The 13,003-nt window shown below is 47.9% G+C and overlaps 1 long non-coding RNA gene and 1 other non-coding gene across 2 annotated transcripts in view; both read right to left on the minus strand.

Moving 5' to 3' along the window:
- The window catches only part of LOC147004374 (uncharacterized), a 158,992-nt gene that overhangs the window by 112,607 nt on the left and 33,382 nt on the right, over nucleotides 1–13,003 (minus strand). The gene's annotated exons all lie outside the window — the stretch shown is intronic.
- Nucleotides 6,309–6,472, minus strand: LOC147004378 (U1 spliceosomal RNA). The gene has a single exon (XR_015047478.1). It is a non-coding gene; the product is annotated as a U1 spliceosomal RNA (small nuclear RNA).

Consider the following 13,003-nt stretch of genomic DNA (forward strand, 5'->3'; position numbering starts at 1 on the left):
AGCCCCATCAGAACAATCCTAGTGCCAGACCTAATAAGATACTGACTAGGAGCCAGGGATCAGGGAAGGAAGACGGGCCCACAGGGTGGAAGAAAGAACAGCGAGGGAGCCTTGCACGACTCATCATGGAAATGCCTTCAGTACACACAGGCTCTGGGACTACAGGCAACACTGAGTCTTAGGGAATGAGTCTCCTGGGTCTGGAGGACAAGGCCTTTGGCTCTTGGAACAGCTCACAGTAATGCTCTGTGCTTAGGAAGCTTCCTGGGTGTGACCTCCAAGGACCTGTCCGGTGGGAGAGGCAAGTCTGAGTTGCTAAGGTCAGATAGAAGGTCAGATTCTCTTTCCCTTGTCTGGGGAGAGAAGCCATCATTATATCTGATATACACCAGCCAATAACCAAGCCAGACCTGTCTGGGCAAGCCTTTAAAAGGAAGTTGTAGGGGAATTGTGCTCCCCCTTCCCGCTCCAAGTCTCAGGCCTCCCCATCTTTGCTGTCCCAGACAGGTGTTCAGACATCCAGATGTCTGAGAGCTCAAGTGTCAATAGGAAAGGTGGCAGGAGGGAGTCACAATGGGGTGAAGAGGAGGGGAAGAGATCCTAGAGCGACGGGAAGCCTGGTGGCCTCTTCCTCTTCTCCCACAGACAGGTGTTCAAAACCTCAAGTATCTCAAGTCTCAGAATCACAAAGGATGGGACAGATGGGGATAGTTTCCAAGAACAGTTGCTATGGAGTGAAAATTGTTTCCACCACTTGTGGGAAATTACCCACCCATTCAAGCATCCACACATGCACTTACCCGGCTGACCTCCATTCATATACCACCCATACCCGCTTCCCTGTACCAATCCATTAATCCCTCTGTAAAGTCACCCAGTCGTGGACAACTCTGTCTCCCACAGACAAGAGATTAAGACGTATGGGGAGGGAGACGTTGCCTCAGATCTTGCTCAGGTCTCAGGGGAACCAAGAAGAAGCCAGCTTGCTTTCGAAGCAGACACAAATCCTCCCTCTGGTGCCTGCAGCCCCAGAGAAATATAAAGAATAGAAGAGGCAACCATGGGGGCCCTGCCCAAGGTGCTACCAGGACAGAGGCCCTGGGACATTATTATCCCCATGGCAAGTCCTAGTGTCTGGACCTGTGTCACCACCCAGTCTCCCCCATCACTGAGTGACTCTGGGCAGGTTTCTTCAACATTCTCCAGCCCAGGATTTCCATGCCAGGTGTCTGATTGCAGGAAAGGGGTGACTTTTGAGTCCTTCCAAAGACATAACTCCTGGATCTTCAGATCTCAGGTTAAGCCTCCAGCCTTGTACAGGCTCCCCCAACATCCAACATATCCAGAAATGCTCCTGCTTCTTAGCTCCCCAGAGGCCATCCTCTGGAAACTAAGGGGAGGCTAATGCTAAGGAAGAAAGAAAATCTAGGAGCCAATGGCACACACAATGTGGTCTCCTGCTTGACTAAGAAAGCCTAGGAAATCAGAAATGTAGGGAGTGGACACCCCGTTAGAAAGAGGCACAGAACCACCCTCCCACTCCTTTAGCTACTAGCTTCTGCCTTAGCTTCTTCTGTTACCTACACCCAAGCTGTAATGACACCCCCACCACCTTAGCACTGGGTCTTGCTCTCTCATCTCTCTAGCAGCAGGGTGGGGTGGGGGACGTGCCTCCTCCTGCCCAGCCCCTCAGCACAGTAGCCCATCTGTCTCCTGCCTCTCTAGAGCTCACCAATGAGGATTACATCTCCGTTTATCCCAAGTTCTGCTTCCTTACATCTCTGACAACGGCAAAGATGCTAGTTCTCTGGCAGGTAGCATGGACTCCTAACTCCTCAGACAGGCTAGGTGGCTTGTTGTACACTCTACATGGACCCTTCCTCCCTGGGCACACGGCACCTACTACACAGGGCATGACATGGGTTGATACCTACTGCCCTAAAGACTCATAGCCCCTGAAGCTATCATCTCCCTGCTTTCCCTGCTCAGGGAGCTCCAGCCTTTCAAAGTTTCTTGCCATTAACATCAGCTGAGAATCCCCAGGGGGAAGAGACTGGGCTTTATCCATCTCCACTGCCAGCATCACTTTGCATGGCTGGCACAGAATAAGCCCCAACATGTAATTAAGGAAAACAAACAAATTGAGAATAGTACCTTCCCATTGCATGTGCACACACACACACACACACACACACACTCACACACAGGCACACAGACAGACAGAGAGAACACACAGCACACAGAACATAGAGCACACACCCAGTTCCCAAGGCAGTCGGAGCTGCCTCTGTTGTGGAATCGAGTGCTTGCCTAGAGTCAACTCCAGAAGGTTTTGATAATCCGATTTCAACTTCTCGGCAAGCCCCCACCCCATGCCACCCCCTTCTACCCTCTGGGAAATTCAGAATCAGCAGAAAAATCTTGGAAATGGTCTCATAAAAAAAAAGGCAAGTTTTCCAACTGGGGAGTTTCCTTCAAAACCAGGCATTTCTTGAGACACCAACCTTCCTAGATGCTCTCTTTCCCAGGCTTGGTCTATGTGGATGAAGGCGGCTCTGTAGTGATAGCTAATTCTCTATGGGAGCTTTCTAGGTCCTGGGAACTGATGTAAGCACTATGACCGATCTCACGCCGTAGGTGGGAAACATGAGGCACAGAAGGGATGTAAGCTGCCCAAGCTAGACAGCTAGGAAATGTCAGAGCTAGGGTTCCAGCGGGGCAGTGTGGCTCCAGAGTGCTACAACACATACCGCCTTTCTGTATTGGCCCATCCTGGAGACCAAAAAAAAAAAAAAAAAAAAAAAAAAAAAACCAGAACAGCAGGACGGGACCAATCTGAAGGTATAACCATTACTTTCACATGGTGAGCATGTAGCAGTTCAGGCCTTCATCTATGTTATATCATTGTGCCCTCAAATAACTCATAAGGTAGGTATCATTCCTGCCATTGTACATATACACGGAAACTGTGGAACAGAAAAGGGGTGTGACCTCTCACAAGCAGGAAGCAGCAGACCGAGACTGAAGCCCAAGCGGGCCTGTTCAGTAGTACTTGAACTGAGGGCCAGAGGGCTGTGATTGATGTCTAGTTAGGGTGGAAAGACTTGGCTTTGCTAGGAAGACCTGAAGTGGGGGAAACAGGAAGAAGTGAGTTTGGGAGACACAGGCAGTGCTTGAACTCAGAAATAGAAATGGCCCCTGGAGAGCAGCCAGCCTCTTGACACTCTCCAGCCGAAGGGCAGTGAGATTCTCCAGAGCTTCAGTGAGGGAATCTGCTCAGGGTTCAGCTGTCCCAATGTCAGCACAATGGAATGCGGGGCTAGAATGCAGTGCTCGCCCTCTCCTTATTCCCAAGGGCAGGACCTGGTGAGGCTAAAGGGAGAGGAAAATGGAAGAGCAGGATTGGGGATCCAGGGGACTAGGGGTTCAGTGTGTGTTGTTTCTAGAAAGGGGCGGCAGTCCACTGGTGGGACAGGGGACTGAGCGTGCCTACTTGCTAGCCTGCCAGGACCAGGTCTGAAGGTCAGTGGATTGGTAACATCTTGTGAATGATACACTTGCAAGAACCATTTCTACTTCCTGAAGGGTTTCAAGCAGGCAGGCAGAGGGCAGGATGCAGGAACTACCTCTGAGGACCAGGGAGACCGTACCCTGTTGCTGTGCCTAGGACCTTGGACTCTTTTCCTTTGGCTCCAGTGGGAAGAAAACGAGCCATCCTGGCCCCCAACCTGGTATAGGTGGGAAACCTTAAGACCAGATGCAGTGATGTTAGAGTTCTAGGTCAGTTAGACACCCCTCCCCTCCCCCCCACCCCCACCTCCCACCCCCCAGTGTTTTGGATCTCAGACTCTCCATATCTGGAAGTCTGAGCCCGTTTCCATCAACATCCCTGTCACTATAATCTCATGCCCATCAGGCAATCATTTCAAGTATCCTCCCCAAAAGAAAGTCAGCCTCTCTTGTCAGGATCCCAACACTGTAAAGAACTCAGTGATGTAAGAACACCCACCCTTGACAAGAAGTCCCAGCTCCTGTTGTATCTTCATCTGTGACAGCACCACCATTAATGTCAAGTTCTCGTCATTGTCACCAGGCCACCACTTCCCTCAGTAACACACAAGCCGGATATGGAAGGCCAGAAACTCTGTTCCACTCCAGGGTCAGCACTTTAGCAACTATATATATGACACCTCCTAGTGTGGCAGTGCTGTGGGTCAGAGCTCGTGACTCTCCATGTTAAGTAGGGCCTCTGGGAGTCTCAAAGCTGTCATCATAGAGGGCCCCACCAAACCTCTTCTCTTCTCATTAAAGTACTGCTTTGCCACTGGCTGCAACCCACCATACTTATTCATGCCAAGCTCTCTTCTGATTACTGGCAACCCATTTAATACGCTAGATGGATATGGTCTCAAGGCCTCATGGAGAGCCCCCTGCTTTTAGAAAGCAAACAAATGTATCATTAGGACTCTTACATGCAGGTCGCTGATGCTCACTGACAGAAGTGGTGATGGGAAGGCCCTGGGAAGATGCAGAAACCAGCAAGATGAGGGACCGCAGGAGGACCACTCTCCAGCCATGCAATCCAACTAGGACAAACATGGATCGTTCTCTGAGACAGCATGGTGCCTTGACCATTCTCCAGTCATAGTTTTAGACAAAAGATAGAGTCCCTGGGGTGAACTCACTTCCCATTTGTCTTATTCTTGATCTACAGTCAAAGAACTAAAATCCAGTGGATTCTCTGCCCACTGGGAGGAGCTTCCAGGACTATCCGCGTGAGCCTCTTCTTCTGTTCTTCCTAAGATGGACCAGGTCACTGATGATATATCAGGTCCAGAGGGTAGCCAAGAAGTAGCTATATGTAAGGAATATGGAGCTTGTACTTAAGCATGAAGCTGGAGTGTTTGCCCTCAGGATTATGAGGCCCTTTAACAAAATAAGGTAGTTTTTGAGTAGGAAGAGGAAAGGAACAAGGCTTGGGTGGGAACTGGACCTTCCCTTCTCCTCTCAATGGCTTGAGTATGGTTTCCTATGAAACTTGTGTAGAAACATAATCCTCATGGACAGATGAGAAGGCAGAAACAACCAAGCTAGAGTGTTGAGGTGAGGTCCTTGTGACATGATTAATCCCAGCACTTGGGAGGCAGAGGCGGGCGGATTTCTGAGTTTGAGGCCAGCCTGGTCTACAGAGTGAGTTCCAGGACAGCCAGGGCTACACAGAGAAACCCTGTCTCAAAAAAGAAAGAAAGAGAGAGGGGGGGGGAGGGAGGGAGGGAGGGAAGGAGGGAGGGAGGGAGGGAGGGAAAAGAAAAGAAAGTCATCACCAGATGTGGACCATTAGCCTTGAATAAGAATCATAAGTCACAAAATGACCTTTCTGCAGAATTTAACCAGTGTGTGATAGTGTCCAAGATGCAAAGAGCCCAAACTCAAGTTTGCCCTTCAAGTTGTTCTGAAAGCATATTTTTCAAGATAGGAAGTCACTCCATTAGTTTGGTGTGTTGGCAATAGCTCAGAGGTAGTACACACGTACTTAACGTATCCTCAGCGATAGATGACAGATTAGATAGATAGATAGATAGATAGATAGATCCTCCACTTGTATAGATAGCCAGCCTACCATCTGTCACCTCTGAAATAACAGCTTCGACTACTCTGTAAGATGGACATTATTTCTGTCACCACTTCTACTACCTCCAAAATCAATTCTCTGCTAACCCTGCTCCTTTTCACTGGGTCTAGCTTCAAATCCTGGGCCTTGAGAAGTCTGTCTGATTAGCAAAGCCTGTGCTGTATCTGTGACTCCATTGCAGAAGGAACTGGAGAAACCAGTCTGTGGTCTTGGGGTTCTAGGGTGCAGTAAGCAAGGTTAACAAAGCAGGACATTCCTCAAACATCAAAAGGTGAAGTCTGAGCAGTGAGACAGTGTGATGTCTCAACATGGACACATCCCTATCTTCCCCATCCTTGACTTAAAATGTTAACATAGTATCTATCACCTTTGCTTGTACAACTCAAAACCACCTTCCCCAAGACAGACAACTCAAAACATTAGCAACTAGCACATCTGTTAAGCTCAGGTTATCATTAAAACACACACACACACACACACACACACACCATAGACAAGGCAGCTTAAACATTAGAAATTTATTTTTTCACAATACTAGACTCTAAAAATCCAATATCTGGGTACCAATGTGGTCAGTTTCTGGTAAGGGCTCTCTTTTGGGGGGGGGGGGGCTTTTTCGTGTGTGGGGGGGGTGGGTGTGCAAGAAAGAGAGAGAATACTTTCTTTTTTTTTCCTATAGGGGAGAGTGCAAACGCAGTCCCCCACTACCACAAATTATGCAGTCGAGTTTCCCCGCATTTGGGGAAATCGCAGGGGTCAGCACATCCGGAGTGCAATGGATAAGCCTCGCCTGGGAAAACCACCTTCGTGATCATGGTATCTCCCCTGCCAGGTAAGTATGAGAGAATACTTTCTTACAGGGCCATGCTCCCACTGTATTATGGCTCCTATTTTTATGAGTTCATTTAACTCTTTTCTATCTTTGAGACAGGGTCTCATTTGCCCAGGATCACCCCAAACTCACTATATAGCTGAGGATGGCCTTGAACTACTAATCCTTCTGTCTTTACCTCTTGAATGGAGGTGCTTAAAATCCTGTTGTTAGATATGGTTGTGGGCTAGAGAGATGGCTCAGGGGTTAAGAGCACTGACTGCTCTTCCAGAGATCCTGAGTTCAAATTCCCAGCAACCACATGGTGGCTCACAACCGTCTGTAATGGGATCTGATGCCCTCTTCTGGTGTGTCTGAAGACAGCTACAGTGTGCTCATGTACATAAAGTAAATAAATAAATAAATAAATAAATAATATTTAGATATGGTTGCACTGCGAATAAGACTCCATTATATGAATTCAGGTGGGCATGATTCGGTCTATAACAATATCTAACTCCCAGATCTCAGGGTGGCATTCTTCCTCCTCTTGCTTGTGATCATATCTCTCTATTCTGTAACCACCAACCTGCCTCTGATTGGCAGGATAGATTGGCAGGATAGATTGAGTTACGCTGTGCTTACAAGTGACACCAAAACCCGAGCACTTTAACAAAACAAAATTCTGCCCCCACACAAACACTGAGTGGCTCTGGGTCCAGGTAAGCACTTAGTCCATCTGTGCTCCATGCAGCAGCGTGAGTGACATCCGAGCTGCTTTGATCTCGGCACACACATCCCCATCCCCGGTCCCACCCATCTCAACACACATCCATGATCAGTCAAGGAAGGCGAGGATGTCGGCAAGGGAGAACACTTTCTTAAACGTTTTTGATCGCAAGTGACATGTGCCACTTCTGTCCATGATTGTTTTAGTGGAAAAGTGTCACATGATTTCGAGAGCAGAACTCCAGGGAAAAGAACTAAATCCAACTCTTGGTGGGAGGAATAACGGCGGCGCCATAATAAGCTACAATCAAGAGTGGAAGGAAGGAGGGTGAAAGAGGAGGGGAGCCAGCAAGCACAGATGGAAGGGAAAACTCGATACAAAAAGCTACAGTCCAGCGGGATGGGGTGACACACACCTTTAATCCCAGCACGAATGAGGAAGGGGCTGGCAGATATCTGAGAATTCAGGGACAGACTGATCTATATAGTGTGTTCGAGGCCAGCCAGAGCTACATACTGAGGCCCTATCTCTTTAAAAAGAAAAGCTATCTATAGTTCTTAGCTGCTCCTGGGGTTCAGTTGGTGTTTGCTATTCTCTTCTGTTAACCTTTTATTGTGTGGCAATTGGTACAGACACTTCCAGCCCTTCTGACCAATTTCACTATTACCATTAGAATAAAATGCCTCATGGGACCCCTCTTTGAGGAGACTTAAGCTATTGCCTAAAGGAAAAGGCAGGAGGGAGAGGGAGAGGGAGAAGAGAGAGGGTAAAGGGAAAGGGGAGAGGGTAAAAGGGAGAGGGGAGAGGGGAGAGGGAGAGGGAGAAGGACAGGGTAGAGGGACAGGGACAGGGGAAAGGGGAGAGGGACAGGGACAGGGACAGGGGACAGGGACAGGGGACAGGGAGAGGGAAGAGGGAGTGGGGAGAGGGAAGAGGGAAGAGGGTAGAGGGGAGAGGGGGAGGGGAGTGGGGAGAGGGAGGGGGGAGGGGACTGGCCTGGCTGAGGTCTAGGAGACTAGGAGGGAAGCCTATAAAATGAGGGGGGCCTAGGAGGCCTGAGGAACGTGTATAGAAAGGAAATGGGAATTGATTTGAAATACTATGAAAGATTTTAGCCAATGAGTAACATGATCACGTTTAAAGTTTTAAAAGACCCTTTTGGTGGCCTGGAAAATGGATAATATAGAAACAAGAGTCAAGAGTCGCCGCCTGGAAGGAGATGATCCTGTCCTAACCTAGGAGGAAGCTGTTGGAAACGAGTTGGGGTTCTAGACGTAGGTATGAACCGCAGCAACAGATCGAGCGGAGAGGTGCTATCTATGAAGCATAAAAGGAAAAGAAAAACCCAGGATGACAGCAGGCTTCAGTCCAGAGCCCCTGGAGGGATGGCAGAGGGGCGGTGACATTCTCAGAGCTGGGTGGCTGGGGGAGGAGACAAGCTAGGAGGGAAGTGTTGCGAATCTAGAAGTTGCTTTTGGAATTAGACTTCTGTCAGAATGCGCAAGAAGAAAACCCAAATGGGCAGTTGGCTCCACAACCTGGAAGCCAGAAGTGGATCTCTATTTCCCCCGGTTCATCCACCTGTTTCTTCCTCGGCAGTTGGCTGAAGTCATGGATTTCTTGCTCTTAACTTATCTCCGGGGTCTGCGCAGCCTCTCCTGCCCCTGTCCTGAGCGCATCCCTGCCTCCATCCCTGTCCAGACGCCCCCTCCCCCGTCCCCGCCCTTTGCAGGGCAGTTTGCAGCACCGAACCCACTGCTCTTTAAAAGTCCAGGCACTAGCTTTTTAGCCTAGCATACAGGGCTGCACAATGGCGTTGGATCAGCCACCCCCTTGCTTCACCCTCAGGAATGTGACCAGAAATAGCTCCCTCAGCCCCCACGTCCCGCAGCCTTTCTCTTTCTCTACTGCCCCTCCCGCGACTTACCACATTGGGATAACTACAATTCCTTTGTGTCTCTGAGTCTTGGTGCTTGCTGTTCAACCTCCCTAGACTTCTCAGCGCCCCACTCGCTTTCAAAGCTCCCTCCGTATGAGCTCCCCTGCCTCTCTCTAGTCCTCCAGAACAACACCTTGCTAGCTCGCACTGGTCATTTCTGCTTCGTTCCCAAGGGCCCCAGTTTCCTGAATTTCTCCAAATGAGTTCAGTCCAAGATCAAGTACCTCGGGGCTCTGAGTAGATAGCAAGTGCTGAAAGAGGAAGAAATTAAGAGACAAACTCTGGCCATGAGCTACTTCAGGTTCCAGAGGGATGGAGACTGGGAAGGGGGGGGAGGGGGCTGTGCTGTTGCTCAAGACTTCCCCCATCCTGGTGTCCCAGCTCTCCTGGAACTCTAACAACGTCCACCCATTCAGGGCCTGCGGAGCCAAGCGCTGCCCCTGGGCCTGCTGCAAGACCCTCTGGACATGATGAGATTTGGAGAAGCGCAGGAAGTGAAATGGACCCCTCCCCAGGGCCGGGGACTTTCAGAAAGCTGAGTCACTTGCTTTCCTGCTCAGTTCTTTCTGGAATATTACATCTGTGTTCAACCAGAGCCCAATGCTACCCGGGCCAGGAGCGTCACACCTCATTTAGCCCATTCACTGGACTCCCTCTGCGGGCCTCAAAGTTGAGATCTTAGGCCAGGCCTGTGTCCTCCTTCTCCTAGGCATGGAACGTCCCCTGCAGGTCCCGTGAAGCTGAGTTCCACAAAAGAACAAATTGAAAAGAGCATCCCCAGAATTTATCTCAAGAGACACAAGCCAGGAACGGAAACACAAACATCAGTTTTTCCCACTCAGCTAAGAAAACCATAACTGTGTAGAAGTACAAAGTAGGCACATATCTATAATACCAGCACTTAGGAGCTGAGGCAGGGGAATTGTAACTTTGAGGCTACCCTCCGTTACATAATGGATTACAGATAAGCCTGGCTACAAAGTGAGACATGTATCTAAAAAATAAACACACACAATTCTTGAGCTGGAGAGATGATTCAGAGGTTAAGAGCACTGGCTGTTCTTCCAGAGGTCCTGAGTTCAATTCCCAGCAACCATCTGGTGGCTCATGACCATCTATAATGAGATCTGCTGCCCTCTCTGGCCTTCAGACATACATCCGTGCAGGCAGAACGCTGTATACATAATAAATAAATCTTTAAAAAAAAAATCCTTGTCGTGCTGGTCACTAGGAGTGGGGAAAGGAGAATGGGAGGAAATTAAGGTTATTTAGGGACCAGGTGCTAGGAAGATAGCCTCACAGAGAAGTGGGGGTACACATGATCAAGGCACAGCACATACACATGTAAAGGATTAATTATAGTGAACGCTATCACATTCACTGGAGTTGTGGTAACTAAACATAGAAAAGAAGAGCCCAGGGAGGTGGATCACGGCCGTGATCTCCATGCTGAGGAGAATAAGACAGGGAGCTGCTAAGTCAGGAGAATTAGAATCATCAGGAACTGCTCAGGACTACACAGTGAGCTTCAGGTTAGCCAGACCCTGAACGAGGAGAGAGAGTTAGGGGAGAGAGAGAAACTCCCACACAAATATACAAGTGTTGACACCTTCAAAGGACCCTAATGTGTTCCATACATATGTAGGTACACATTCACAATATATACATATGCATATGCATATACATATATATAAACTCACTATACATATATGTATATAGTGTATATATGTACATAAATGTAATGTATTCATTCAAGGGATTTATACATCTCATGCCAGAGATGTATAAATATATAGTCACAATACAGACTTACACAGACATGTACACAAAAGCACACACAATCACAAAAGGACAACTCTCTTTTCCTAAGAGGAATGTTTGGAGGAATATTTTGAGAATCTATTTAGAGAGCACAGTGATATACCAACTTAATAAATCAGGCAGTAGCCGGGCTTGGTGGCGCACGCCTTTAATCCCAGCACTTGGGAGGCAGAGGCAGGTAGATTTTCCAGTTCGAGGCCAGCCTGGTCTACAGAGTGAGTTCCAGAACAGCCAAGGCTACACAGAAACCCTGTCTCAAAACACCCCTTCCCTCCCAAAAAAGAAAGAAAACGGGCAGTCTAATGGAGCCTTGGGCGGTCTAATGGAGCCTGCTGGCTGGATCAGATTGTCTAATGGAGGCTGCTGGCTGGACAGCCCTGTGTGTGTGTGTGTATATATATACACACACACACACACACACACACATATATATATATATAGCTTCTGTGCACGTGTGCGCATGCACTTGGGGGCAGAAGAGGGCATCCGGTCCCTCAGAACTGCAGTTACAGATGGTTGTGAGCCACCATGTAGGTTTCGATAACTGAGGCTGGATTGTCTGGAAGAGAAGCCAGTGCTTTTAACCACTAAGCTGTCTCCCTTGACATTATATATATATATATATATATATATATATATATATATATATATACATAATATTCAAAGCCAGCCTAGTCCAGGGCATCCAGGGTGACATTCAATGACCCTTTATCTTATTTTATATATGATATCTATCTATCTATCTATCTATCTATCTATCTATCTATCTATCTACACACAAGATCCACCAACCTCTGCCTTCTAATGATTTTTATTTTTATCATCTTTTGATTTTTTATTTATTTCTGCTTTCATCTGTATCATTTCCTTCTGTGTACTGATTTTTTTTGTTTGTTTGTTTGCTCCTCTTCTTTTGTCCACTTAAGAACCTTACAGTCTGTTCTGACAGCTGAGACAGACCTGAGTCCCATCCTCACCCCTGGGTGCTTGTCATACCTGGCATCTCCTTGCAGAATTTGGGCTCAGCCTCTTTCTGTAGTGCAGACTGACCTTGAGCTCGGATGGTCCTGCCTCTGCCTCCTAAATAGTGCATCAAGGCTGTGAGATGCTGCTTCTGCCTGTCCTCCGCAGTTCCATACACTGCTTTCTAAACCTCCTCTTCTCACGGATGTACAGTTCCCAGATTTCCTTTACTTTTCTGCCCAGAGTTCCCTTCAGCCACCTGAAGGTTGTTAAGTAACAATAACATAAATTTTGGTAGTGTGCCGGATGTCTGGGCTTTCTCAGTAATGTTTCTCCTCTCAGTGTTTGTTTGTTTGTTGTTTTTCTGTTGAGTGAGCTATATTTTGAGTATTTGTAGCTTCTTGACGACTACTGGAAACTCAGACCATCTAGTGTGGGATCTTTGGACATCAGTTCTTATGCTTCTCAGAGGCTGATAACACTCTTAGCTTCAAACTTAGATGTAACCATCCTCTGTCTCCTGAGGGCTGAGGTTAAAGGAGTATGCCACTATGCCTGGCTGACGGCCCTTGTTGAGGACAGTGCCATCATCTACTTGTGACTTCCCCAAATAGATTTTTCTAAGTGTGTTGTCTTTGCTGTACAAGGTGGTATTTGGGGTTCCTTCTGTGGGGGAAACGGGTACTGTTGGGATGGTTCACAGGGTAGAACTGGTCACAAGGGCTGGGGAACTGAGGTTTCTAGCAGGCTGAGACACTATGCAGGGCAGGGAGCATCCTTGCTAGCAAGAAGGTGGTTTTCCTGGAAAATGGCTGGAGAAAAATAAGAGATAATATGTCCTGAATCAGAGGACATATACCTTTAATCCCAGCGCTCGGGTGGCAGAGGCAATTCGATCTCTGTGAGTTTGAGGCTGGCCTGGTCTACAAATGGAGTTCTATGACAGCCAGTGAGACATTGTCTCAAATAAAACAACACAAGATGTCTTAGTTGTTTTTTTTTTTTTAACTAGATCTTGGCACTAGAAAAATTTAAATTTCCATCTATTTTTCTCCTCTGTGGAGGTGACACAGAAGGTAGTGAGTAGCTCTGGTTGTTATCTTTCCT

The sequence above is a fragment of the Mus caroli genome, unplaced genomic scaffold (genome assembly GCF_978045245.1).
Source record: "Mus caroli unplaced genomic scaffold, Mus_caroli_1 scaffold_6, whole genome shotgun sequence".
Classification (NCBI taxonomy): domain Eukaryota; kingdom Metazoa; phylum Chordata; class Mammalia; order Rodentia; family Muridae; genus Mus; species Mus caroli.